This window comes from Heptranchias perlo, unplaced genomic scaffold (assembly GCF_035084215.1).
Source record: "Heptranchias perlo isolate sHepPer1 unplaced genomic scaffold, sHepPer1.hap1 HAP1_SCAFFOLD_381, whole genome shotgun sequence".
NCBI classification, from domain to species: domain Eukaryota; kingdom Metazoa; phylum Chordata; class Chondrichthyes; order Hexanchiformes; family Hexanchidae; genus Heptranchias; species Heptranchias perlo.
Window position 1 is genome coordinate 182374 of NW_027139393.1, and position 27878 is coordinate 210251.

The 27878-nt window shown below is 40.7% G+C and overlaps 1 protein-coding gene across 1 annotated transcript in view; it reads right to left on the minus strand.

Moving 5' to 3' along the window:
* Positions 1 to 27665, minus strand: part of LOC137311685 (polyribonucleotide 5'-hydroxyl-kinase Clp1-like) — a 68408-nt gene extending 40743 nt beyond the window's left edge. The window contains 1 exon segment of the mRNA XM_067978752.1: positions 27602 to 27665. The gene's annotated coding sequence lies outside the window, so the exon portion shown is untranslated.
* Positions 27666 to 27878: the final 213 nt, after the last annotated feature.

Below are 27878 nucleotides of genomic sequence, written 5' to 3' on the forward strand. Positions count from 1 at the left end.
CTGTATATATTATGTACAGAGTGTGTATATCCCACCTCCTCTCTCTCTCTCTGTATATATTATGTACAGAGTGTGAAAAATCCCACCTCCTCTCTCTCTCTCTGTATACATTATGTACAGAGTGTGTATATCTCACATCCTCTCTCTCTCACTGTGTATATATTATGTACAGAGTGTGTATATCCCACCTCCTCTCTCTCCCTGTATATATTATGTACAGACTGTGTATATCTCACCTCCTCTCTCTCTCTCTGTATACATTATGTACAGAGTGTGTATATCTCACATCCTCTCTCTCTCTGAATATATTATGTACAGAGTGTGTATATCCCACCTCCTCTCTCTCGCTCTGTATATTTTTTGCAGTGTGAAAATCCCACCTCCTCTCTCTCTGTATATTTTATGTACAGAGTGTGTATATCCCACCTCCTCTCTCTCTCTCTATGTATATTATGTACAGAGTGTGTATATCCCACCTCCTCTCTCTCCCTGTGTATATATTATGTACAGAGTGTGTATATCTCACCTCCTCTCTCTCCCTGTGTATATATTATGTACAGAGTGTGTATATCCCACCTCCTCTCTCTCCCTGTGTATATATTATGTACAGAGAGTGTATATCCCACCTCCTCTCTCTCCCTGTATATTTTATGTCCAGAGTGTGCATATCCCACCTCCTCTCTCTCCCTGTATATATTATGTACAGACTGTGTATATCCCACCTCCTCTCTCTCCCTGTGTATATTTTATGTACAGAGTGTGTATATCCCACCTGCTCTCTCTCTCTCCCTGTGTATATATTATGTGCAGACTGTGTATATCCCACCTCCTCACTCTCCCTGTGTATATATTATGTACAGAGTGTGTATATCTCACCTCCGCTCTCTCTCTCTGTATATATTATGTACAGACTGTGTATATCCCACCTCCTCTCTCTCTCTCTGTATATATTATGTACAGAGTGTGTATATCCTACCTCCTCTCTCTCTCCCTGTGTATATATTATGTACAGACTGTGCATATCCCACCTCCTCTCTCTCCCTGTATATATGATGTACAGAGTGTGTATATCTCACCTCCTCTCTCTCTCTCTCTGTATATTTTATGTACAGAGTGTGTATATCCCACCTCCTCTCTCTCTGTATATATTATGTACAGAGTGTGTATATCTCACCTCCTCTCTCTCCCTGTGTATATATTATGTACAGACTGTGTATATCCCACCTCCTCTCACTCTCTTTGTGTATATATGTAGAGACTGTGTATATCCCACCTCCTCTCTCTCCCTGTATATATTATGTCCAGAGTGTGTATATCCCACCTCCTCTCTCTCCCTGTATATATTATGTACAGACTGTGTATATCCCACCTCCTCTCTCTCCCTGTGTATATTTTATGTACAGAGTGTGTATATCCCACCTCCTCTCTCTCTCTCCCTGTGTATATATTATGTGCAGACTGTGTATATCCCACCTCCTCACTCTCCCTGTGTATATATTATGTACAGAGTGTGTATATCCCACCTCCTCTCTCTCTCTGTGTATGTTATGTACAGAGTGTGTATATCTCACCTCCGCTCTCTCCCTGTGTATATATTATGTACAGAGTGTGTACATCCCACCTCCTCTCTCTCTCTCTGTGTATATTATGTACAGAGCGTGTATATCCCAACCCTTCTCTCTCTCTCTGCATATTATGTACAGAGTGTGCACATCCCACCTCCTCTCTCTCCCTGTGTATATATTATGTACAGAGTGTGTATATCCCACCTCCTCTCTCTCTCCCTGTGTATATATTATGTACAGACTGTGTATATCCCACCTCCTCTCTCTCTCTCTGTATGTATTATGTACAGACTGTGTATATCCCACCTCCTCTCTCTCTCTGTGTATATATTATGTACAGAGTGTGTATATCCCACCTCCTCTCTCTCTCCCTGTGTATATATTATGTACAGACTGTGTATATCCCACCTCCTCTCTCTCCCTGTGTATATATTATGTACAGAGTGTGTATATCCCACCTCCTCTCTCTCTCCCTGTGTATATATTATGTACAGACTGTGTATATCCCACCTCCTCTCTCTCCCTGTATATATTATGTACAGAGTGTGTATATCTCACCTCCTCTCTCTCTCTCTCTCTGTATATTTTATGTGCAGAGTGTGTATATCCCACCTCCTCTCTCTCTGTATATATTATGTACAGAGTGTGTATATCTCACCTCCCCTCTCTCCCTGTGTATATATTATGTACAGACTGTGTATATCCCACCTCCTCTCACTCTCTTTGTGTATATATGTAGAGACTGTGTATATCCCACCTCCTCTATCTCCCTGTATATATTATGTCCAGAGTGTGTATATCCCACCTCCTCTCTCTCCCTGTATATATTATGTACAGACTGTGTATATCCCACCTCCTCTCTCTCCCTGTTTATATATTATGTACAGACTGTGTATATCTCACCTCCTCTCTCTCCCTGTGTATATATTATGTACAGAGTGTGTATATCCCACCTCCTCTCTCTCTGTATATTATGTACAGAGTGTGTATATCCCACCTCCTCTCTCTCTCTCTGTGTATATTATGTACAGACGATGTATATCCCACCTCCTCTCTCTCTCTGTATATTTTATGTACAGAGTGTGTATATCTCACCTCCTCTCTCTCTCTCTGTATATTATGTGCAGAATGTGTATATCCCACCTCCTCTCTCTCCCTGTGTATATATTATGTACAGAGTGTGTATATCTCACCTCCTCTCTCTCCCTGTGTATATATTATGTACAGAGTGTGTACATCCCACCTCCTCTCTCTCTCTCTCTGTGTATATTATGTACAGAGTGTGTATATCCCACCTCCTCTCTCTCTCTCTGTGTATATTATGTACAGAGTGTGTACATCCCACCTCCTCTCTCTCCCTGTGTATATATTATGTACAGAGTGTGTATATCCCACCTCCTCTCTCCCCCTGTGTATATATTATGTACAAAGTGTGTATATCTCACCTCCTCTCACTCTCTCTCTGTATATATTATGTCCAGACTGTGTATATCTCACCTCCTCTCACTCTCTCTCTGTATATTTTATGCACAGAGTGTGTACATCCCACCTCCTCTCTCTCTGTATATATTATGTACAGAGTGTGTATATCTCACCTCCTCTCTCTCCCTGTGTATATATTATGTACAGAGTGTGTATATCTCACCTCCTCTCTCTCTCTCTCTCTGTATATTTTATGTACAGAGTGTGTATATCCCACCTCCTCTCTCTCTCTCCCTGTGTATATATCATGTGCAGACTGTGTATATCCCACCTCCTCACTCTCCCTGTGTATGTATCATGTACAGAGTGTGTATATCTCACCTCCTCTCTCTCCCTGTGTATATATTATGTACAGAGTGTGTACATCCCACCTCCTCTCTCTCTCTGTGTATATTATGTACAGAGTGTGTATATCCCACCTCCTCTCTCTCTCTCTGTGTATATTATGTACAGAGTGTGCACATCCCACCTCCTCTCTCTCCCTGTGTATATATTATGGACAGAGTGTGTATATCCCACCTCCTCTCTCTCTCCCCTTGTATATATTATGTACAGACTGTGTATATCCCACCTCCTCTCTCTCTCTCTCTGTATATATTATGTACAGACTGTGTATATCCCACCTCCTCTCTCTCTCTGTGTATATATTATGTACAGAGTGTGTATATCCCACCTCCTCTCTCTCTCCCTGTGTATATATTATGTACAGACTGTGTATATCCCACCTCCTCTCTCTCCCTGTGTATATATTATGTACAGAGTGTGTATATCCCACCTCCTCTCTCTCTCCCTGTGTGTATATTATGTACAGACTGTGTATATCCCACCTCCTCTCTCTCCCTGTGTATATTATGTACAGAGTGTGTATATCTCACCTCCTCTCTCTCTCTGTATATTTTATGTACAGAGTGTGTTTATCCCACCTCCTCTCTCTCTGTATATATTATGTACAGAGTGTGTATATCTCACCTCCTCTCTCTCCCTGTGTATATATTATGTACAGACTGTGTATATCCCACCTCCTCTCACTCTCTTTGTGTATATATGTAGAGACTGTGTATATCCCACCTCCTCTCTCTCCCTGTATATATTATGTCCAGAGTGTGTATATCCCACCTCCTCTCTCTCTCTGTGTATATTATGTACAGACTATGTATATCCCACCTCCTCTCTCTCTCTGTATATATTATATACAGAGTGTGTGTATCCCACCTCCTCTCTCTCCCTGTATATTGTGTACAGAGTGTGTATATCCCACCTCCTCTCTCTCTCTCTGTATATTATGTACAGAATGTGTATATCCCACCTCCTCTCTCTCTCTGTATATATTATGTACAGAGTGTGTATATCTCACCTCCTCTCTCTCTCTCTCTCTCTGTATATTATGTACAGAGTGTGTATATCTCACCTCCTCTCTCTCTCTCTCTCTGTATATATTATGTACAGAGTGTGTATATCTCACATCCTCTCTCTCTCTGAATATATTATGTACAGAGTGTGTATATCCCACCTCCTCTCTCTCTCTCTGTATATTATGTACAGAATGTGTATATCCCACCTCCTCTCTCTCTCTCTGTATATTATGTACAGAATGTGTATATCCCACCTCCTCTCTCTCTCTGTATATATTATGTACAGAGTGTGTATATCTCACCTCCTCTCTCTCTCTCTCTCTCTGTATATTATGTACAGAGTGTGTATATCCCACCTCCTCTCTCTCTCTCTCTCTGTATATATTATGTACAGAGTGTGTATATCTCACATCCTCTCTCTCTCTGAATATATTATGTACAGACTGTGTATATCTCACCTCCTCTCTCTCTCTCTGTATATTATGAACAGAATGTGTATATCCCACCTCCTCTCTCGCTCTCTCTGTATATATTATGTACAGAGTGTGTACATCTCACATCCTCTCTCTCTCTGAATATATTATGTACAGAGTGTGTATATCCCACCTCCTCTCTCTCCCTGTGTATATATTATGTACAGAATGTGTATATCCCACCTCCTCTCTCTCTCTGAAAATATTATGTACAGAGTGTGCATATCCCACCTCCTCTCTCTCTCTGTGTATATTATGTACAGACTATGTATATCCCAGCTCCTCTCTCTCTCTGTATATATTATGTACAGAGTGTGTATATCCCACCTCCTCTCTCTCCCTGTATATTATGTACAGAGTGTGAATATCCCACCTCCACTCTCTCTCTCTGTATATTATGTACAGAGTGTGTATATCTCACATCCTCTCTCTCTCTGAATATATTATGTACAGACTGTGTATATCTCACCTCCTCTCTCTCTCTCTCTGTATATATTATGTACAGAGTGTGTATATCTCACATCCTCTCTCTCTCTGAATATATTATGTACAGAGTGTGTATATCCCACCTCCTCTCTCTCGCTCTGTATATTTAATGCAGAGTGTGAAAATCCCACCTCCTCTCTCTCTGTATATTTTATGTACAGAGTGTGTATATCTCACCTCCTCTCTCTCTCTCTGCATATATTATGTACAGAGTGTGTATATCCCACCTCCTCTCTCTCCCTGTGTATATATTATGTACAGAATGTGTATATCCCACCTCCTCTCTCTCCCTGTGTATATATTATGTACAGAGTGTGTATATCTCACCTCCTCTCTCTCTCTCTGTATATGATGGACCGAATGTGTATATCCCACCTCCTCTCTCTCTGTATATATTATGTACAGAGTGTGTATATCTCACCTCCTCTCTCTCTGCATATATTATGTACAGAGTGTGTATATCTCACCTCCTCACTCTCTCTCTCTCTGTATATTATGTACAGAATGTGTATATCCCACCTCCTCTCTCTCCCTGTGTATATATTATGTACAGAATGTGGATATCCCACCTCCTCTCTCTCTGTATATATTATGTACAGAGTGTGTACATCTCACCTCCTCTCTCTCTCTCTGTATATATTATGTACAGAGTGTGTATATCCCACCTCCTCTCTCTCCCTGTGTATATATTATGTACAGAATGTGTATATCCCACCTCCTCTCTCTCCCTGTGTATATATTATGTACAGAGTGTGTATATCTCACCTCCTCTCTCTCCCTGTGTATATATTATGTGCAGAGTGTGTATATCTCACCTCCTCTCTCTCTCTCTCTGTATATTATGTACAGAATGTGTATATCCCACCTCCTCTCTCTCCCTGTGTATATATTATGTACAGAATGTGTATATCCCACCTCCTCTCTCTCCCTGTGTATATATTATGTACAGAGTGTGTATATCCCACCTCCTCTCTCTCCCTGTGTATATATTATGTACAGAGTGTGTATATCTCACCTCCTCTCTCTCTCTCTGTATATTATGTACAGAATGTGTATATCCCACCTCCTCTCTCTCCCTGTGTATATATTATGTACAGAATGTGTATATGCCACCTCCTCTCTCTCCCTGTGTATATATTATGTACAGAATGTGTATATCTCACCTCTTCTCTCTCCCTGTGTATATATTATGTACAGAATGTGTGTATATCCCACCTCCTCTCTCTCCCTGTGTATATATTATGTACAGACTGTGTATATCCCACCTCCTCTCTCTCTCTCTGTATATATCATGTACGGAGTGTGTATATCCCACCTCCTCTCTCTCTCTCTCTGTATATATTATGTACAGAGTGTGTATATCCCACCTCCTCTCTCTCGCTCTGTATATATTATGTACAGAGTGTGTATATCTCACCTCCTCTCTCTCTGTATATATTATGTACAGAGTGTGTATATCTCACCTCCTCTCTCTCTCTCTCTGTATATTATGTACAGAATGTGTATATCCCACCTCCTCTCTCTCCCTGTGTATATATTATGTACAGAATGTGTATATCCCACCTCCTCTCTCTCTGTATATATTATGTACAGAGTGTGTATATCCCACCTCCTCTCTCTCTCTCTCTGTATATATTATGTACAGAGTGTGTATATCTCACCTCCTCTCTCTCTCTCTGTATATATTATGTGCAGAGTGTGTATATCCCACCTCCTCTCTCTCTCTCTGTATATATTGTGTACAGAGTGTGTATATCTCACCTCCTCTCTCTCTCTCTGTATATATTATGTACAGACTGTGTATATCTCACCTCCTCTCTCTCTCTCTGTATATATTGTGTACAGAGTGTGTATATCCCACCTCCTCTCTCTCTCTCTGTATATATTATGTACAGAGTGTGTATATCCCACCTCCTCTCTCTCTCTCTGTATATATTGTGTACAGAGTGTGTATATCTCACCTCCTCTCTCTCTCTCTGTATATATTATGTACAGAGTGTGTATATCTCTCCTCCTCTCTCTCTCTCTGTATATATTATGTACAGAGTGTGTATATCTCACCTCCTCTCTCTCTCTCTCTGTATATATTGTGTACAGAGTGTGTATATCTCACCTCCTCTCTCTCTCTCTGCATATATTATGTACAGACTGTGTATATCCCACCTCCTCTCTCTCTCTCTCTGTATATATTATGTACAGTGTGTGTATATCCCACCTCCTCTCTCTCTCTCTGTATATATTATGTACAGAGTGTGTATATCCCACCTCCTCTCTCTCCCTGTGTATATATTATGTACAGAGTGTGTATATCTCACCTCCTCTCTCTCTCTCTGTATATATTATGTACAGAGTGTGTATATCTCACCTCCTCTCTCTCTCTCTGCATATATTATGTACAGAGTGTGTATATCTCACCTCCTCTCTCTCTCTCTCTGTATATATTATGTACAGACTGTGTATATCCCACCTCCTCTCTCTCTGTATATATTATGTACAGACTGTGTATATCCCACCTCCTCTCTCTCTGTATATATTATGTACAGAGTGTGTATATCCCACCTCCTCTCTCTCTCTCTGTATATATTATTTACAGAGTGTGTATATCCCACCTCCTCTCTCTCTCTATATATTATGTACAGACTGTGTATATCCCACCTCCTCTCTCTCTCTATATATTATATACAGACTGTGTATATCTCACCTCCTCTCTCTCTCTGTGTATATTATGTACAGAGTGTGTATATCTCACCTCCTCTCTCCCTGTGTATATATTATGTACAGAGTGTGTATATCCCACCTCCTCTCTCTCTCTCTGCATATATTATGAACAGAGTGTGTATATCTCACCTCCTCTCTCTCTCTCTCTGTATATATTATGTACAGAGTGTGTATATCCCACCTCCTCTCTCTCTCTCTCTCTTTATATATTATGTACAGAGTGTGTATATCTCACCTCCTCTCTCTCTCTCTGCATATATTATGTACAGAGTGTGTATATCTCACCTCCTCTCTCTCTCTCTCTGTATATATTACGTACAGAGTGTGTATATCTCACCTCCTCTCTCTCTCTCTCTGTATATATTATGTACAGACTGTGTATATCCCACCTCCTCTCTCTCTCTGTATATATTATGTACAGACTGTGTATATCCCACCTCCTCTCACTCTCTGTAGAAAATATGGACAGACTGTGTATATCTCACCTCCTCTCTCTCTCTCTGCATATATTATGTACACAGTGTGTATATCTCACCTCCTCTCTCTCTCTCTGTATATATTATGTACAGAGTGTGTATATCCCACCTCCTCTCTCTCTCTGTCTATATTATGTACAGAGTGTGTATATCTCACCTCCTCTCTCTCTGTCTATATTATGTAAAGAGTGTGTATATCTCACCTCCTCTCTCTCTCTGTGTATATTATGTACACAGTGTGTATATCTCACCTCCTCTCTCTCTCTCTGTATATATTATGTACAGAGTGTGTATATCCCACCTCCTCTCTCTCTCTGTCTATATTATGTACAGAGTGTGTATATCTCACCTCCTCTCTCTCTGTCTATATTATGTAAAGAGTGTGTATATCTCACCTCCTCTCTCTCCCTGTGTATATATTATGTGCAGAGTGTGTATATCTCACCTCCTCTCTCTCTCTCTGTATATTTTATGTACAGAGTGTGTATATCCCACCTCCTCTCTCTCTCCCTGTGTATATATTATGTACAGACTATGTATATCCCACCTCCTCTCTCTCTCTGTATATATTATATACAGAGTGTGTGTATCCCACCTCCTCTCTCTCCCTGTATATTGTGTACAGAGTGTGTATATCCCACCTCCTCTCTCTCTCTCTGTATATTATGTACAGAATGTGTATATCCCACCTCCTCTCTCTCTCTGTATATATTATGTACAGAGTGTGTATATCTCACCTCCTCTCTCTCTCTCTCTCTCTGTATATTATGTACAGAGTGTGTATATCTCACCTCCTCTCTCTCTCTCTCTCTGTATATATTATGTACAGAGTGTGTATATCTCACATCCTCTCTCTCTCTGAATATATTATGTACAGAGTGTGTATATCCCACCTCCTCTCTCTCTCTCTGTATATTATGTACAGAATGTGTATATCCCACCTCCTCTCTCTCTCTCTGTATATTATGTACAGAATGTGTATATCCCACCTCCTCTCTCTCTCTGTATATATTATGTACAGAGTGTGTATATCTCACCTCCTCTCTCTCTCTCTCTCTCTGTATATTATGTACAGAGTGTGTATATCCCACCTCCTCTCTCTCTCTCTCTCTCTGTATATATTATGTGCAGAGTGTGTATACCTCACATCCTCTCTCTCTCTGAATATATTATGTACAGACTGTGTATATCTCACCTCCTCTCTCTCTCTCTGTATATTATGAACAGAATGTGTATATCCCACCTCCTCTCTCGCTCTCTCTGTATATATTATGTACAGAGTGTGTACATCTCACATCCTCTCTCTCTCTGAATATATTATGTACAGAGTGTGTATATCCCACCTCCTCTCTCTCCCTGTGTATATATTATGTACAGAATGTGTATATCCCACCTCCTCTCTCTCTCTGAAAATATTATGTACAGAGTGTGCATATCCCACCTCCTCTCTCTCTCTGTGTATATTATGTACAGACTATGTATATCCCAGCTCCTCTCTCTCTCTGTGTATATTATGTACAGAGTGTGTATATCCCACCTCCTCTCTCTCCCTGTATATTATGTACAGAGTGTGAATATCCCACCTCCACTCTCTCTCTCTGTATATTATGTACAGAGTGTGTATATCTCACAACCTCTCTCTCTCTGAATATATTATGTACAGACTGTGTATATCTCACCTCCTCTCTCTCTCTCTCTGTATATATTATGTACAGAGTGTGTATATCTCACATCCTCTCTCTCTCTGAATATATTATGTACAGAGTGTGTATATCCCACCTCCTCTCTCTCGCTCTGTATATTTAATGCAGAGTGTGAAAATCCCACCTCCTCTCTCTCTGTATATTTTATGTACAGAGTGTGTATATCTCACCTCCTCTCTCTCTCTCTGCATATATTATGTACAGAGTGTGTATATCCCACCTCCTCTCTCTCCCTGTGTATATATTATGTACAGAATGTGTATATCCCACCTCCTCTCTCTCCCTGTGTATATATTATGTACAGAGTGTGTATATCTCACCTCCTCTCTCTCTCTCTGTATATGATGGACCGAATGTGTATATCCCACCTCCTCTCTCTCTGTATATATTATGTACAGAGTGTGTATATCTCACCTCCTCTCTCTCTGCATATATTATGTACAGAGTGTGTATATCTCACCTCCTCACTCTCTCTCTCTCTGTATATTATGTACAGAATGTGTATATCCCACCTCCTCTCTCTCCCTGTGTATATATTATGTACAGAATGTGGATATCCCACCTCCTCTCTCTCTGTATATATTATGTACAGAGTGTGTACATCTCACCTCCTCTCTCTCTCTCTGTATATATTATGTACAGAGTGTGTATATCCCACCTCCTCTCTCTCCCTGTGTATATATTATGTACAGAATGTGTATATCCCACCTCCTCTCTCTCCCTGTGTATATATTATGTACAGAGTGTGTATATCTCACCTCCTCTCTCTCCCTGTGTATATATTATGTGCAGAGTGTGTATATCTCACCTCCTCTCTCTCCCTGTGTATATATTATGTGCAGAGTGTGTATATCTCACCTCCTCTCTCTCTCTCTCTGTATATTATGTACAGAATGTGTATATCCCACCTCCTCTCTCTCCCTGTGTATATATTATGTACAGAATGTGTATATCCCACCTCCTCTCTCTCCCTGTGTATATATTATGTACAGAGTGTGTATATCCCACCTCCTCTCTCTCCCTGTGTATATATTATGTACAGAGTGTGTATATCTCACCTCCTCTCTCTCTCTCTGTATATTATGTACAGAATGTGTATATCCCACCTCCTCTCTCTCCCTGTGTATATATTATGTACAGAATGTGTATATGCCACCTCCTCTCTCTCCCTGTGTATATATTATGTACAGAATGTGTATATCTCACCTCCTCTCTCTCCCTGTGTATATATTATGTACAGAATGTGTGTATATCCCACCTCCTCTCTCTCCCTGTGTATATATTATGTACAGACTGTGTATATCCCACCTCCTCTCTCTCTCTCTCTGTATATATTATGTACAGAGTGTGTATATCCCACCTCCTCTCTCTCGCTCTGTATATATTATGTACAGAGTGTGTATATCTCACCTCCTCTCTCTCTGTATATATTATGTACAGAGTGTGTATATCTCACCTCCTCTCTCTCTCTCTCTGTATATTATGTACAGAATGTGTATATCCCACCTCCTCTCTCTCCCTGTGTATATATTATGTACAGAATGTGTATATCCCACCTCCTCTCTCTCTGTATATATTATGTACAGAGTGTGTATATCTCACCTCCTCTCTCTCTCTCTGTATATATTATGTGCAGAATGTGTATATCCCACCTCCTCTCTCTCCCTGTGTATATATTATGTACAGAATGTGTTTTTCCCACCTCCTCTCTCTCCCTGTGTATATATTATGTACAGAGTGTGAATATCTCACCTCCTCTCTCTCTCTCTGTATATTATGTACAGAATGTGTATATCTCACCTCCTCTCTCTCCCTGTGTATATATTATGTACAGAGTGTGTATATCTCACCTCCTCTCTCTCTCTCTGTATATATTGTGTACAGAGTGTGGAAATCCCACCTCCTCTCTCTCTCTCTGTATATATTATGTACAGAGTGTGTGTATCCCACCTCCTCTCTCTCTCTCTGTATATATTATGTACAGAGTGTGGAATCTCACCTCCTCTCTCTCTCTCTGTATATATTATGTGCAGAGTGTGTAAATCCCACCTCCTCTCTCTCTCTGTATATATTGTGTACAGAGTGTGTATATCTCACCTCCTCTCTCTCTCTCTGTATATATTATGTACAGACTGTGTATATCTCACCTCCTCTCTCTCTCTCTGTATATATTGTGTACAGAGTGTGTATATCCCACCTCCTCTCTCTCTCTCTGTATATATTATGTACAGAGTGTGTATATCCCACCTCCTCTCTCTCTCTCTGTATATATTGTGTACAGAGTGTGTATATCTCACCTCCTCTCTCTCTCTCTGTATATATTATGTACAGAGTGTGTATATCTCTCCTCCTCTCTCTCTCTCTGTATATATTATGTACAGAGTGTGTATATCTCACCTCCTCTCTCTCTCTCTCTCTGTATATATTGTGTACAGAGTGTGTATATCTCACCTCCTCTCTCTCTCTCTGCATATATTATGTACAGACTGTGTATATCCCACCTCCTCTCTCTCTCTCTCTGTATATATTATGTACAGTGTGTGTATATCCCACCTCCTCTCTCTCTCTCTGTATATATTATGTACAGAGTGTGTATATCCCACCTCCTCTCTCTCCCTGTGTATATATTATGTACAGAGTGTGTATATCTCACCTCCTCTCTCTCTCTCTGTATATATTATGTACAGAGTGTGTATATCTCACCTCCTCTCTCTCTCTCTGCATATATTATGTACAGAGTGTGTATATCTCACCTCCTCTCTCTCTCTCTCTGTATATATTATGTACAGACTGTGTATATCCCACCTCCTCTCTCTCTGTATATATTATGTACAGACTGTGTATATCCCACCTCCTCTCTCTCTGTATATATTATGTACAGAGTGTGTATATCCCACCTCCTCTCTCTCTCTCTGTATATATTATTTACAGAGTGTGTATATCCCACCTCCTCTCTCTCTCTATATATTATGTACAGACTGTGTATATCCCACCTCCTCTCTCTCTCTATATATTATATACAGACTGTGTATATCTCACCTCCTCTCTCTCTCTGTGTATATTATGTACAGAGTGTGTATATCTCACCTCCTCTCTCCCTGTGTATATATTATGTACAGAGTGTGTATATCCCACCTCCTCTCTCTCTCTCTGCATATATTATGTACAGAGTGTGTATATCTCACCTCCTCTCTCTCTCTCTCTGTATATATTATGTACAGAGTGTGTATATCCCACCTCCTCTCTCTCTCTCTCTCTTTATATATTATGTACAGAGTGTGTATATCTCACCTCCTCTCTCTCTCTCTGCATATATTATGTACAGAGTGTGTATATCTCACCTCCTCTCTCTCTCTCTCTGTATATATTACGTACAGAGTGTGTATATCTCACCTCCTCTCTCTCTCTCTCTGTATATATTATGTACAGACTGTGTATATCCCACCTCCTCTCTCTCTCTGTATATATTATGTACAGACTGTGTATATCCCACCTCCTCTCACTCTCTGTAGAAAATATGGACAGACTGTGTGTATCTCACCTCCTCTCTCTCTCTCTGCATATATTATGTACACAGTGTGTATATCTCACCTCCTCTCTCTCTCTCTGTATATATTATGTACAGAGTGTGTATATCCCACCTCCTCTCTCTCTCTGTCTATATTATGTACAGAGTGTGTATATCTCACCTCCTCTCTCTCTCTCTGTCTATATTATGTAAAGAGTGTGTATATCTCACCTCCTCTCTCTCTCTGTGTATATTATGTACAGAGTGTGTATATCTCACCTCCTCTCTCCCTGTGTATATATTATGTGCAGAGTGTGTATATCTCACCTCCTCTCTCTCTCTCTGTATATTTTATGTACAGAGTGTGTATATCCCACCTCCTCTCTCTCTCCCTGTGTATATATTATGTACAGAGTGTGTATATCCCACCTCCTCTCTCTCTCCCTGTGTATATATTATGTACAGAGTGTGTATATCCCACCTCCTCTCTCTCTCTGTATATATTATGTACAGAGTGTGTATATCCCACCTCCTCTCTCTCTCCCTGTGTATATATTATGTACAGACTGTGTATATCCCATCTCCTCTCTCTCTCTGTATATTATGTACAGAGTGTGTATATCCCACCTCCTCTCTCTCCCTGTATATTTTATGCACAGAGTGTGTATTTCCCACCTGCTCTCTCTCTCTCCCTGTGTATATATTATGTGCAGACTGTGTATATCCCACCTCCTCACTCTCCCTGTGTATATATTATGTACAGAGTGTGTACATCCCACCTCCTCTCTCTCTCTCTCTGTGTATATTATGTAGAGTGTGTATATCCCACCTCCTCTCTCTCTCTCTCTGTATATATTATGTACAGACTGTGTATATCCCACCTCGTCTCTCTCTGTGTATGTTATGTACAGAGTGTGTATATCTCACCTCCGCTCTCTCTCTCTGTATATATTATGTACAGACTGTGTATATCCCACCTCCTCTCTCTCTCCCTGTGTATATATTATGTACAGACTGTGCATATCCCACCTCCTCTCTCTCCCTGTATATATGATGTACAGAGTGTGTATGTCTCACCTCCTCTCTCTCTGTATATTTTATGTACAGAGTGTGTATATCCCACCTCCTCTCTCTCTGTATATATTATGTACAGAGTGTGTATATCTCACCTCCTCTCTCTCCCTGTGTATATATTATGTACAGACTGTGTACATCCCACCTCCTCTCACTCTCTTTGTGTATATATGTAGAGACTGTGTATATCCCACCTCCTCTCTCTCCCTGTATATATTATGTCCAGAGTGTGTATATCCCACCTCCTCTCTCTCCCTGTATATATTATGTACAGACTGTGTATATCCCACCTCCTCTCTCTCCCTGTGTATATTTTATGTACAGAGTGTGTATATCCCACCTCCTCTCTCTCTCTCCCTGTGTATATATTATGTGCAGACTGTGTATATCCCACCTCCTCACTCTCCCTGTGTATATATTATGTACAGAGTGTGTATATCCCACCTCCTCTCTCTCTCTGTGTATGTTATGTACAGAGTGTGTGTATCTCACCTCCGCTCTCTCCCTGTGTATATATTATGTACAGAGTGTGTACATCCCACCTCCTCTCTCTCTCTCTGTGTATATTATGTACAGAGCGTGTATATCCCACCTCCTCTCTCTCTCTCTGTATATTATGTACAGAGTGTGCACATCCCACCTCCTCTCTCTCCCTGTGTATATATTATGTACAGAGTGTGTATATCCCACCTCCTCTCTCTCTCCCTGTGTATATATTATGTACAGACTGTGTATATCCCACCTCCTCTCTCTCTCTCTGTATGTATTATGTACAGACTGTGTATATCCCACCTCCTCTCTCTCTCTGTGTATATATTATGTACAGAGTGTGTATATCCCACCTCCTCTCTCTCTCCCTGTGTTTTTATTATGTACAGACTGTGTATATCCCACCTCCTCTCTCTCCCTGTGTATATATTATGTACAGAGTGTGCATATCCCACCTCCTCTCTCTCTCCCTGTGTATATATTATGTACAGACTGTGTATATCCCACCTCCTCTCTCTCCCTGTATATATTATGTACAGAGTGTGTATATCTCACCTCCTCTCTCTCTCTCTCTGTATATTTTATGTACAGAGTGTGTATATCCCACCTCCTCTCTCTCTGTATATATTATGTACAGAGTGTGTATATCTCACCTCCCCTCTCTCCCTGTGTATATATTATGTACAGACTGTGTATATCCCACCTCCTCTCACTCTCTTTGTGTATATATGTAGAGACTGTGTATATCCCACCTCCTCTATCTCCCTGTATATATTATGTCCAGAGTGTGTTTCTCCCACCTCCTCTCTCTCCCTGTATATATTATGTACAGACTGTGTATATCCCACCTCCTCTCTCTCCCTGTTTATATATTATGTACAGACTGTGTATATCTCACCTCCTCTCTCTCCCTGTGTATATTTTATGTACAGAGTGTGTATATCCCACCTCCTCTCTCTCCCTGTGTATATATTATGTACAGAGTGTGTATATCTCACCTCCTCTCTCTCTCTCTGTATATTATGTGCAGAATGTGTATATCCCACCTCCTCTCTCTCCCTGTGTATATATTATGTACAGAGTGTGTATATCTCACCTCCTCTCTCTCCCTGTGTATATATTATGTACAGAGTGTGTACATCCCACCTCCTCTCTCTCTCTCTCTGTGTATATTATGTACAGAGTGTGTATATCCCACCTCCTCTCTCTCTCTCTGTGTATATTATGTACAGAGTGTGTACATCCCACCTCCTCTCTCTCCCTGTGTATATATTATGTACAGAGTGTGTATATCCCACCTCCTCTCTCCCCCTGTGTATATATTATGTACAGAGTGTGTATATCTCACCTCCTCTCACTCTCTCTCTGTATATATTATGTCCAGACTGTGTTTTTCTCACCTCCTCTCACTCTCTCTCTGTATATTTTATGCACAGAGTGTGTACATCCCACCTCCTCTCTCTCTGTATATATTATGTACAGAGTGTGTATATCCCACCTCCTCTCTCTCTCTATATATATTATGTACAGAGTGTGTATATCCCACCTCCTCTCTCTCTCTGTATATATTATGTACAGAGTGTGTATATCCCACCTCCTCACTCTCCCTGTGTATGTATCATGTACAGAGTGTGTATATCCCACCTCCTCTCTCTCTCTGTGTATGTTATGGACAGAGTGTGTACATCCCACCTCCTCTCTCTCTCTGTGTATATTATGTACAGAGTGTGTATATCCCACCTCCTCTCTCTCTCTCTGTGTATATTATGTACAGAGTGTGCACATCCCACCTCCTCTCTCTCCCTGTGTCTATATTATGGACAGAGTGTGTATATCCCACCTCCTCTCTCTCTCCCCTTGTATATATTATGTACAGACTGTGTATATCCCACCTCCTCTCTCTCTCTCTGTATATATTATGTACAGACTGTGTATATCCCACCTCCTCTCTCTCTCTGTGTATATATTATGTACAGAGTGTGTATATCCCACCTCCTCTCTCTCTCCCTGTGTATATATTATGTACAGACTGTGTATATCCCACCTCCTCTCTCTCCCTGTGTATATATTATGTACAGAGTGTGTATATCCCACCTCCTCTCTCTCTCCCTGTGTGTATATTATGTACAGACTGTGTATATCCCACCTCCTCTCTCTCCCTGTATATATTATGTACAGAGTGTGTATATCTCACCTCCTCTCTCTCTCTGTATATTTTATGTACAGAGTGTGTATATCCCACCTCCTCTCTCTCTGTATATATTATGTACAGAGTGTGTATATCTCACCTCCTCTCTCTCCCTGTGTATATATTATGTACAGACTGTGTATATCCCACCTCCTCTCACTCTCTTTGTGTATATATGAAGAGACTGTGCATATCCCACCTCCTCTCTCTCCCTGTATATATTATGTCCAGAGTGTGTCTTTCCCACCTCCTCTCTCTCCCTGTATATATTATGTACAGACTGTGCATATCCCACCTCCTCTCTCTCCCTGTGTATATATTATGTACAGACTGTGTATATCTCACCTCCTCTCTCTCCCTGTGTATATTTTATGTACAGAGTGTGTATATCCCACCTCCTCTCTCTCCCTGTGAAAATATTATGTACAGAGTGTGTATATCCCACCTCCTCTCTCTCTCTGTATATTATGTGCGGAGTGTGTATATCCCACCTCCTCTCTCTCTCTCTGTGTATATTATGTACAGACTATGTATATCCCACCTCCTCTCTCTCTCTGTATATATTATATACAGAGTGTGTGTATCCCACCTCCTCTCTCCCCCTGTATATTGTGTGCAGAGTGTGTATATCCCACCTCCTCTCTCTCTCTCTGTATATTATGTACAGAATGTGTATATCCCACCTCCTCTCTCTCTCTGTGTATATTATGTACAGAGTGTGTATATCTCACCTCCTCTCTCTCTCTCTGTATATTATGTACAGAGTGTGTATATCTCACATCCTCTCTCTCTCTGAATATATTATGTACAGACTGTGTATATCTCACCTCCTCTCTCTCTCTCTGTATATTATGTACAGAATGTGTATATCCCACCTCCTCTCTCTCTCTCTCTGTATATATTATGTACAGAGTGTGTACATCTCACATCCTCTCTCTCTCTCTGTATATTATGTACAGAATGTGTATATCCCACCTCCTCTCTCTCTCTCTCTCTCTGTATATATTATGTACAGAATGTGTACATCCCACCTCCTCTCTCTCTCTGTATATATTATGTACAGAGTGTGCATATCCCACCTCCTCTCTCTCTCTGTGTATATTATGTACAGACTATGTATATCCCACCTCCTCTCTCTCTCTGTATATATTATGTACAGAGTGTGTATATCCCACCTCCTCTCTCTCCCTGTATATTATGTACAGAGTGTGTATATCCCACCTCCACTCTTTCTCTCTATATATTATGTACAGAGTGTGTTTATCTCACCTCCTCTCTCTCTCTCTCTGTATATTATGTACAGAGTGTGTATATCCCACCTCCTCTCTCTCTCTCTCTGTATATATTATGTACAGAGTGTGTATATCTCACATCCTCTCTCTCTCTGAATATATTATGTACAGACTGTGTATATCTCACCTCCTCTCTCTCTCTGTATATATTATGTACAGAGTGTGTATATCTCACATCCTCTCTCTCTCTGAATATATTATGTACAGAGTGTGTATATCCCACCTCCTCTCTCTCGCTCTGTATATTTAATGCAGAGTGTGAAAATCCCACCTCCTCTCTCTCTGTATATTTTATGTACAGAGTGTGTATATCTCACCTCCTCTCTCTCTCTCTGCATATATTATGTACAGAGTGTGTATATCCCACCTCCTCTCTCTCCCTGTGTATATATTATGTACAGAATGTGTATATCCCACCTCCTCTCTCTCCCTGTGTATATATTATGTACAGAATGTGTATATCCCACCTCCTCTCTCTCCCTGTGTATATATTATGTACAGAGTGTGTATATCTCACCTCCTCTCTCTCTCTCTGTATATGATGGACCGAATGTGTATATCCCACCTCCTCTCTCTCTGTATATATTATGTACAGAGTGTGTATATCTCACCTCCTCTCTCTCTGCATATATTATGTACAGAGTGTGTATATCTCACCTCCTCTCTCTCTCTCTCTCTGTATATTATGTACAGAATGTGTATATCCCACCTCCTCTCTCTCCCTGTGTATATATTATGTACAGAATGTGGATATCCCACCTCCTCTCTCTCTGTATATATTATGTACAGAGTGTGTACATCTCACCTCCTCTCTCTCTCTCTGTATATATTATGTACAGAGTGTGTATATCCCACCTCCTCTCTCTCCCTGTGTATATATTATGTACAGAATGTGTATATCCCACCTCCTCTCTCTCCCTGTGTATATATTATGTACAGAGTGTGTATATCTCACCTCCTCTCTCTCCCTGTGTATATATTATGTGCAGAGTGTGTATATCTCACCTCCTCTCTCTCTCTCTCTGTATATTATGTACAGAATGTGTATATCCCACCTCCTCTCTCTCCCTGTGTATATATTATGTACAGAATGTGTATATCCCACCTCCTCTCTCTCCCTGTGTATATATTATGTACAGAGTGTGTATATCTCACCTCCTCTCTCTCTCTCTCTGTATATTATGTACAGAATGTGTATATCCCACCTCCTCTCTCTCCCTGTGTATATATTATGTACAGAATGTGTATATGCCACCTCCTCTCTCTCCCTGTGTATATATTATGTACAGAATGTGTATATCTCACCTCCTCTCTCTCCATGTGTATATATTATGTACAGAATGTGTGTATATCCCACCTCCTCTCTCTCCATGTGTATATATTATGTACAGACTGTGTATATCCCACCTCCTCTCTCTCTCTCTGTATATATTATGTACGGAGTGTGTATATCCCACCTCCTCTCTCTCTCTCTCTGTATATATTATGTACAGAGTGTGTATATCCCACCTCCTCTCTCTCTCTTTGTATATATTATGTACAGAGTGTGTATATCTCACCTCCTCTCTCTCTGTATATATTATGTACAGAGTGTGTATATCTCACCTCCTCTCTCTCTCTCTCTCTGTATATTATGTACAGAATGTGTATATCCCACCTCCTCTCTCTCCCTGTGTATATATTATGTACAGAATGTGTATATCCCACCTCCTCTCTCTCTGTATATATTATGTACAGAGTGTGTATATCTCACCTCCTCTCTCTCTCTCTGTATATATTATGTACAGAGTGTGTATATCCCACCTCCTCTCTCTCCCTGTGTATATATTATGTACAGAATGTGTATATCCCACCTCCTCTCTCTCCCTGTGTATATATTATGTACAGAGTGTGAATATCTCACCTCTCTCTCTCTCTGTATATTATGTGCAGAATGTGTATATCCCACCTCCTCTCTCTCTCTCTGTATATATTATTTACAGAGTGTGTATATCCCACCTCCTCTCTCTCTCTATATATTATGTACAGACTGTGTATATCCCACCTCCTCTCTCTCTCTATATATTATATGCAGACTGTGTATATCTCACCTCCTCTCTCTCTCTGTGTATATTATGTACAGAGTGTGTATATCTCACCTCCTCTCTCCCTGTGTATATATTATGTACAGAGTGTGTATATCCCACCTCCTCTCTCTCTCTCTGCATATATTATGTACAGAGTGTGTATATCTCACCTCCTCTCTCTCTCTCTCTGTATATATTATGTACAGAGTGTGTATATCCCACCTCCTCTCTCTCTCTCTCTCTCTTTATATATTATGTACAGAGTGTGTATATCTCACCTCCTCTCTCTCTCTCTGCATATATTATGTACAGAGTGTGTATATCTCACCTCCTCTCTCTCTCTGTATATATTATGTACAGACTGTGTATATCCCACCTCCTCTCTCTCTCTGTATATATTATGTACAGACTGTGTATATCCCACCTCCTCTCACTCTCTGTAGAAAATATGGACAGACTGTGTATATCTCACCTCCTCTCTCTCTCTCTGCATATATTATGTACAGAGTGTGTACATCCCACCTCCTCTCTCTCTCCCTGTGTATATATTATGTACAGAGTGTGTATATCCCACCTCCTCTCTCTCTCTGTATATATTATGTACAGAGTGTGTTTCTCTCACCTCCTCTCTCTCTCTCTCTCTGTATATATGATGCACAGTGTGTGTATATCCCACCTCCTCTCTCTCTCTCTGTATATATTATGTACAGAGTGTGTATATCCCACCTCCTCTCTCTCTCCCTGTATATATTATGTACAGAGTGTGTGTATCCCACCTCCTCTCTCTCTCTCTGTATATATTATGTACAGAGTGTGTATATCTCACCTCCTCTCTCTCTCTCTGTATATATTATGTGCAGAGTGTGTATATCCCACCTCCTCTCTCTCTCTCTGTATATATTGTGTACAGAGTGTGTATATCTCACCTCCTCTCTCTCTCTCTGTATATATTATGTACAGAGTGTGTATATCTCTCCTCCTCTCTCTCTCTCTGTATATATTATGTACAGAGTGTGTATATCTCACCTCCTCTCTCTCTCTCTGTATATATTATGTACAGAGTGTGTATATCCCACCTCCTCTCTCTCCCTGTGTATATATTATGTACAGAATGTGTATATCCCACCTCCTCTCTCTCCCTGTGTATATATTATGTACAGAGTGTGAATATCTCACCTCCTCTCTCTCTCTCTGTATATTATGTGCAGAATGTGTATATCCCACCTCCTCTCTCTCCCTGTGTATATATTATGTACAGAATGTGTATATCTCACCTCCTCTCTCTCCCTGTGTATATATTATGTACAGAGTGTGTATATCTCACCTCCTCTCTCTCTCTCTGTATATATTGTGTACAGAGTGTGGAAATCCCACCTCCTCTCTCTCTCTCTGTATATATTATGTACAGAGTGTGTGTATCCCACCTCCTCTCTCTCTCTCTGTATATATTATGTACAGAGTGTGTATATCTCACCTCCTCTCTCTCTCTCTGTATATATTATGTGCAGAGTGTGTATATCCCACCTCCTCTCTCTCTCTCTGTATATATTGTGTACAGAGTGTGTATATCTCACCTCCTCTCTCTCTCTCTGTATATATTATGTACAGAGTGTGTATATCTCTCCTCCTCTCTCTCTCTCTGTATATATTATGTACAGAGTGTGTATATCTCACCTCCTCTCTCTCTCTCTCTGTATATATTGTGTACAGAGTGTGTATATCTCACCTCCTCTCTCTCTCTCTCTGCATATATTATGTACAGACTGTGTATATCCCACCTCCTCTCTCTCTCTCTCTGTATATATTATGTACAGTGTGTGTATATCCCACCTCCTCTCTCTCTCTCTGTATATATTATGTACAGAGTGTGTATATCCCACCTCCTCTCTCTCCCTGTGTATATATTATGTACAGAGTGTGTATATCTCACCTCCTCTCTCTCTCTCTGTATATATTATGTACAGAGTGTGTATATCTCACCTCCTCTCTCTCTCTCTGCATATATCATGTACAGAGTGTGTATATCTCACCTCCTCTCTCTCTCTCTCTGTATATATTATGTACAGACTGTGTATATCCCACCTCCTCTCTCTCTGTATATATTATGTACAGACTGTGTATATCCCACCTCCTCTCTCTCTGTCTATATTATGTGCAGAGTGTGTATATCCCACCTCCTCTCTCTCTCTCTGTATATATTATTTACAGAGTGTGTATATCCCACCTCCTCTCTCTCTCTATATATTATGTACAGACTGTGTATATCCCACCTCCTCTCTCTCTCTATATATTATATACAGACTGTGTATATCTCACCTCCTCTCTCTCTCTGTGTATATTATGTACAGAGTGTGCATATCTCACCTCCTCTCTCCCTGTGTATATATTATGTACAGAGTGTGTATATCCCACCTCCTCTCTCTCTCTCTGCATATATTATGTACAGAGTGTGTATATCTCACCTCCTCTCTCTCTCTCTCTGTATATATTATGTACAGAGTGTGTATATCCCACCTCCTCTCTCTCTCTCTCTCTCTTTATATATTATGTACAGAGTGTGTATATCTCACCTCCTCTCTCTCTCTCTGCATATATTATGTACAGAGTGTGTATATCTCACCTCCTCTCTCTCTCTGTATATATTATGTACAGACTGTGTATATCCCACCTCCTCTCTCTCTCTGTATATATTATGTACAGACTGTGTATATCCCACCTCCTCTCACTCTCTGTAGAAAATATGGACAGACTGTGTATATCTCACCTCCTCTCTCTCTCTCTGCATATATTATGTACACAGTGTGTATATCTCACCTCCTCTCTCTCTCTCTGTATATATTATGTACAGAGTGTGTATATCCCACCTCCTCTCTCTCTCTGTCTATATTATGTACAGAGTGTGTATATCTCACCTCCTCTCTCTCTCTCTGTCTATATTATGTACAGAGTGTGTATATCTCACCTCCTCTCTCTCTCTGTGTATATTATGTACAGAGTGTGTATATCTCACCTCCTCTCTCCCTGTGTATATGTTATGTGCAGAGTGTGTATATCTCACCTCCTCTCTCTCTCTCCCTGTGTATATATTATGTACAGAGTGTGTACATCCCACCTCCTCTCTCTCTCCCTGTGTATATATTATGTACAGAGTGTGTATATCCCACCTCCTCTCTCTCTCTGTATATATTATGTACAGAGTGTGTTTCTCTCACCTCCTCTCTCTCTCTCTCTCTCTCTGTATATATGATGCACAGTGTGTGTATATCCCACCTCCTCTCTCTCTCTCTGTATATATTATGTACAGAGTGTGTATATCCCACCTCCTCTCTCTCTCCCTGTATATATTATGTACAGAGTGTGTGTATCCCACCTCCTCTCTCTCTCTCTGTATATATTATGTACAGAGTGTGTATATCTCACCTCCTCTCTCTCTCTCTGTATATATTATGTGCAGAGTGTGTATATCCCACCTCCTCTCTCTCTCTCTGTATATATTGTGTACAGAGTGTGTATATCTCACCTCCTCTCTCTCTCTCTGTATATATTATGTACAGAGTGTGTATATCTCTCCTCCTCTCTCTCTCTCTGTATATATTATGTACAGAGTGTGTATATCCCACCTCCTCTCTCTCTCTCTCTGTATATATTATGTACAGAGTGTGTATATCTCACCTCCTCTCTCTCTCTCTCTGTATATATTATGTGCAGAGTGTGTATATCCCACCTCCTCTCTCTCTCTCTGTATATATTGTGTACAGAGTGTGTATATCTCACCTCCTCTCTCTCTCTCTGCATATATTATGTACAGACTGTGTATATCCCACCTCCTCTCTCTCTCTCTCTGTATATATTATGTACAGTGTGTGTATATCCCACCTCCTCTCTCTCTCTCTGTATATATTATGTACAGAGTGTGTATATCCCACCTCCTCTCTCTCCCTGTGTATATATTATGTACAGAGTGTGTATATCTCACCTCCTCTCTCTCTCTCTCTATATATTATGGACAGAGTGTGTATATCTCACCTCCTCTCTCTCTCTCTGCATATATTATGTACAGAGTGTGTATATCTCACCTCCTCTCTCTCTCTCTCTGTATATATTATGTACAGACTGTGTATATCCCACCTCCTCTCTCTCTGTATATATTATGTACAGACTGTGTATATCCCACCTCCTCTCTCTCTGTATATATTATGTACAGAGTGTGTATATCCCACCTCCTCTCTCTCTCTCTGTATATATTATTTACAGACTGTGTATATCCCACCTCCTCTCTCTCTGTATATATTATGTACAGACTGTGTATATCCCACCTCCTCTCTCTCTCTATATATTATGTACAGACTGTGTATATCCCACCTCCTCTCTCTCTCTATATATTATATACAGACTGTGTATATCTCACCTCCTCTCTCTCTCTGTGTATATTATGTACAGAGTGTGTATATCTCACCTCCTCTCTCCCTGTGTATATATTATGTACAGAGTGTGAATATCCCACCTCCTCTCTCTCTCTCTGCATATATTATGTACAGAGTGTGTATATCTCACCTCCTCTCTCTCTCTCTCTGTATATATTATGTACAGAGTGTGTATATCCCACCTCCTCTCTCTCTCTCTCTCTCTTTATATATTATGTACAGAGTGTGTATATCTCACCTCCTCTCTCTCTCTCTACATATATTATGTGCAGAGTGTGTATATCTCACCTCCTCTCTCTCTCTCTGTATATATTATGTACAGAGTGTGTATATCTCACCTCCTCTCTCTCTCTCTCTCTGTATATATTATGTACAGACTGTGTATATCCCACCTCCTCTCACTCTCTGTCGAAAATATGGACAGACTGTGTATATCTCACCTCCTCTCTCTCTCTCTGCATATATTATGTACACAGTGTGTATATCTCACCTCCTCTCTCTCTCTCTGTATATATTATGTACAGAGTGTGTATATCCCACCTCCTCTCTCTCTCTGTCTATATTATGCACAGAGTGTGTATATCTCACCTCCTCTCTCTGTCTATATTATGTACAGAGTGTGTATATCTCACCTCCTCTCTCTCTCTGTGTATATTATGTACAGAGTGTGTATATCTCACCTCCTCTCTCCCTGTGTATATATTATGTGCAGAGTGTGTATATCTCACCTCCTCTCTCTCTCTCTGTATATTTTATGTGCAGAGTGTGTATATCCCACCTCCTCTCTCTCTCCCTGTGTATATATTATGTACAGAGTGTGTATATCCCACCTCCTCTCTCTCTCCCTGTGTATATATTATGTACAGAGTGTGTATATCCCACCTCCTCTCTCTCTCTGTATATATTATGTACAGAGTGTGTTTCTCTCACCTCCTCTCTCTCTCTGTATATATGATGCACAGTGTGTGTATATCCCACCTCCTCTCTCTCTCTCTGTATATATTATGTACAGAGTGTGTATATCCCACCTCCTCTCTCTCTCCCTGTGTATATATTATGTACAGACTGTGTATATCCCATCTCCTCTCTCTCTCTGTATATTATGTACAGATTGTGTATATCCCACCTCCTCTCTCTCTCTCTGTATATATTATGTACAGAGTGTGTATATCCCACCTCCTCTCTCTCTCTCTGTATATATTATGTACAGAGTGTGTATATCCCACCTCCTCTCTCTCCCTGTGTATATATTATGTACAGACTGTGTATATCCCACCTCCTCTCTCTCCCTGTGTATATATTATGTACAGACTGTGTATATCCCACCTCCTCTCTCTCCCTGTGTATATATTATGTACAGACTGTGTATATCTCACCTCCTCTCTCTCCCTGTGTATATATTATGTACAGACTGTGTATATCCCACCTCCTCTCTCTCCCTGTGTATATATTATGTACAGACTGTGTATATCCCACCTCCTCTCTCTCCCTGTGTATATATTGTGTACAGAGTGTGTATATCCCACCTCCTCTCTCTCTCTCTGTATATATTATGTACAGACTGTGTATATCTCACCTCCTCTCTCTCCCTGTGTATATATTATGTACAGACTGTGTATATCTCACCTCCTCTCTCTCCCTGTGTATATATTATGTACAGACTGTGTATATCCCACCTCCTCTCTCTCCCTGTGTATATATCATGTACAGAGTGTGTATATCTCACCTCCTCTCTCTCTCCCTGTGTATATATTATGTACAGACTGTGTATATCTCACCTCCTCTCTCTCCCTGTGTGTTTTTATTATGTACAGACTGTGTATATCCCACCTCCTCTCTCTCCCTGTGTATATATTATGTACAGAGTGTGTATATATCTCACCTCCTCTCTCTCTCCCTGTGTATATATTATGTACAGACTGTGTATATCTCACCTCCTCTCTCTCCCTGTGTATATATTATGTACAGACTGTGTCTATCTCACCTCCTCTCTCTCTCTCTCTCTCTCCCTCCTTCCCTGTGTATATATTATGTATAGACTGTGTATATCCCACCTCCTCTCTCCCTCCCTGTGTATATATTATGTACAGAGTGTGTGTATCTCATCTCATCTCACCACCTCCCTCCTCCCTCCCTCCCTCTCTCTCTCTCTCTCTCTCCCTCCCTCCCTGTGTATATATTATGTACAGAGTGTGTATATCCCACCTCCTCTCTCTCCCTGTGTATATATTATGTACAGAGTGTGTATATCCCACCTCCTCTCTCTCCCTGTGTATATATTATGTACAGACTGTGTATATCTCACCTCCTCTCTCCTCTTCAGTCCCCTCTTTGCCCTGACAACCGTCTCTAGGCTGGTGACCTTTCACCCCTCACTTCCCCCAAAGAGAAATGTTTAATTCTTGCTTTTGTTTTTTGATTTAAATTTTCCCCCAGGGGTTTCAATCCATTGATCATCAATTTAAAAATGTTTCTGTTGGCTTTTTATATTAAAAAAACAAACCGTTTGCCGTCACGTGATGCCAAAACCTTTCACTTCCGCCTTGATCCCCTCCCCTTCACTTCCGCCTTGATACATCCCC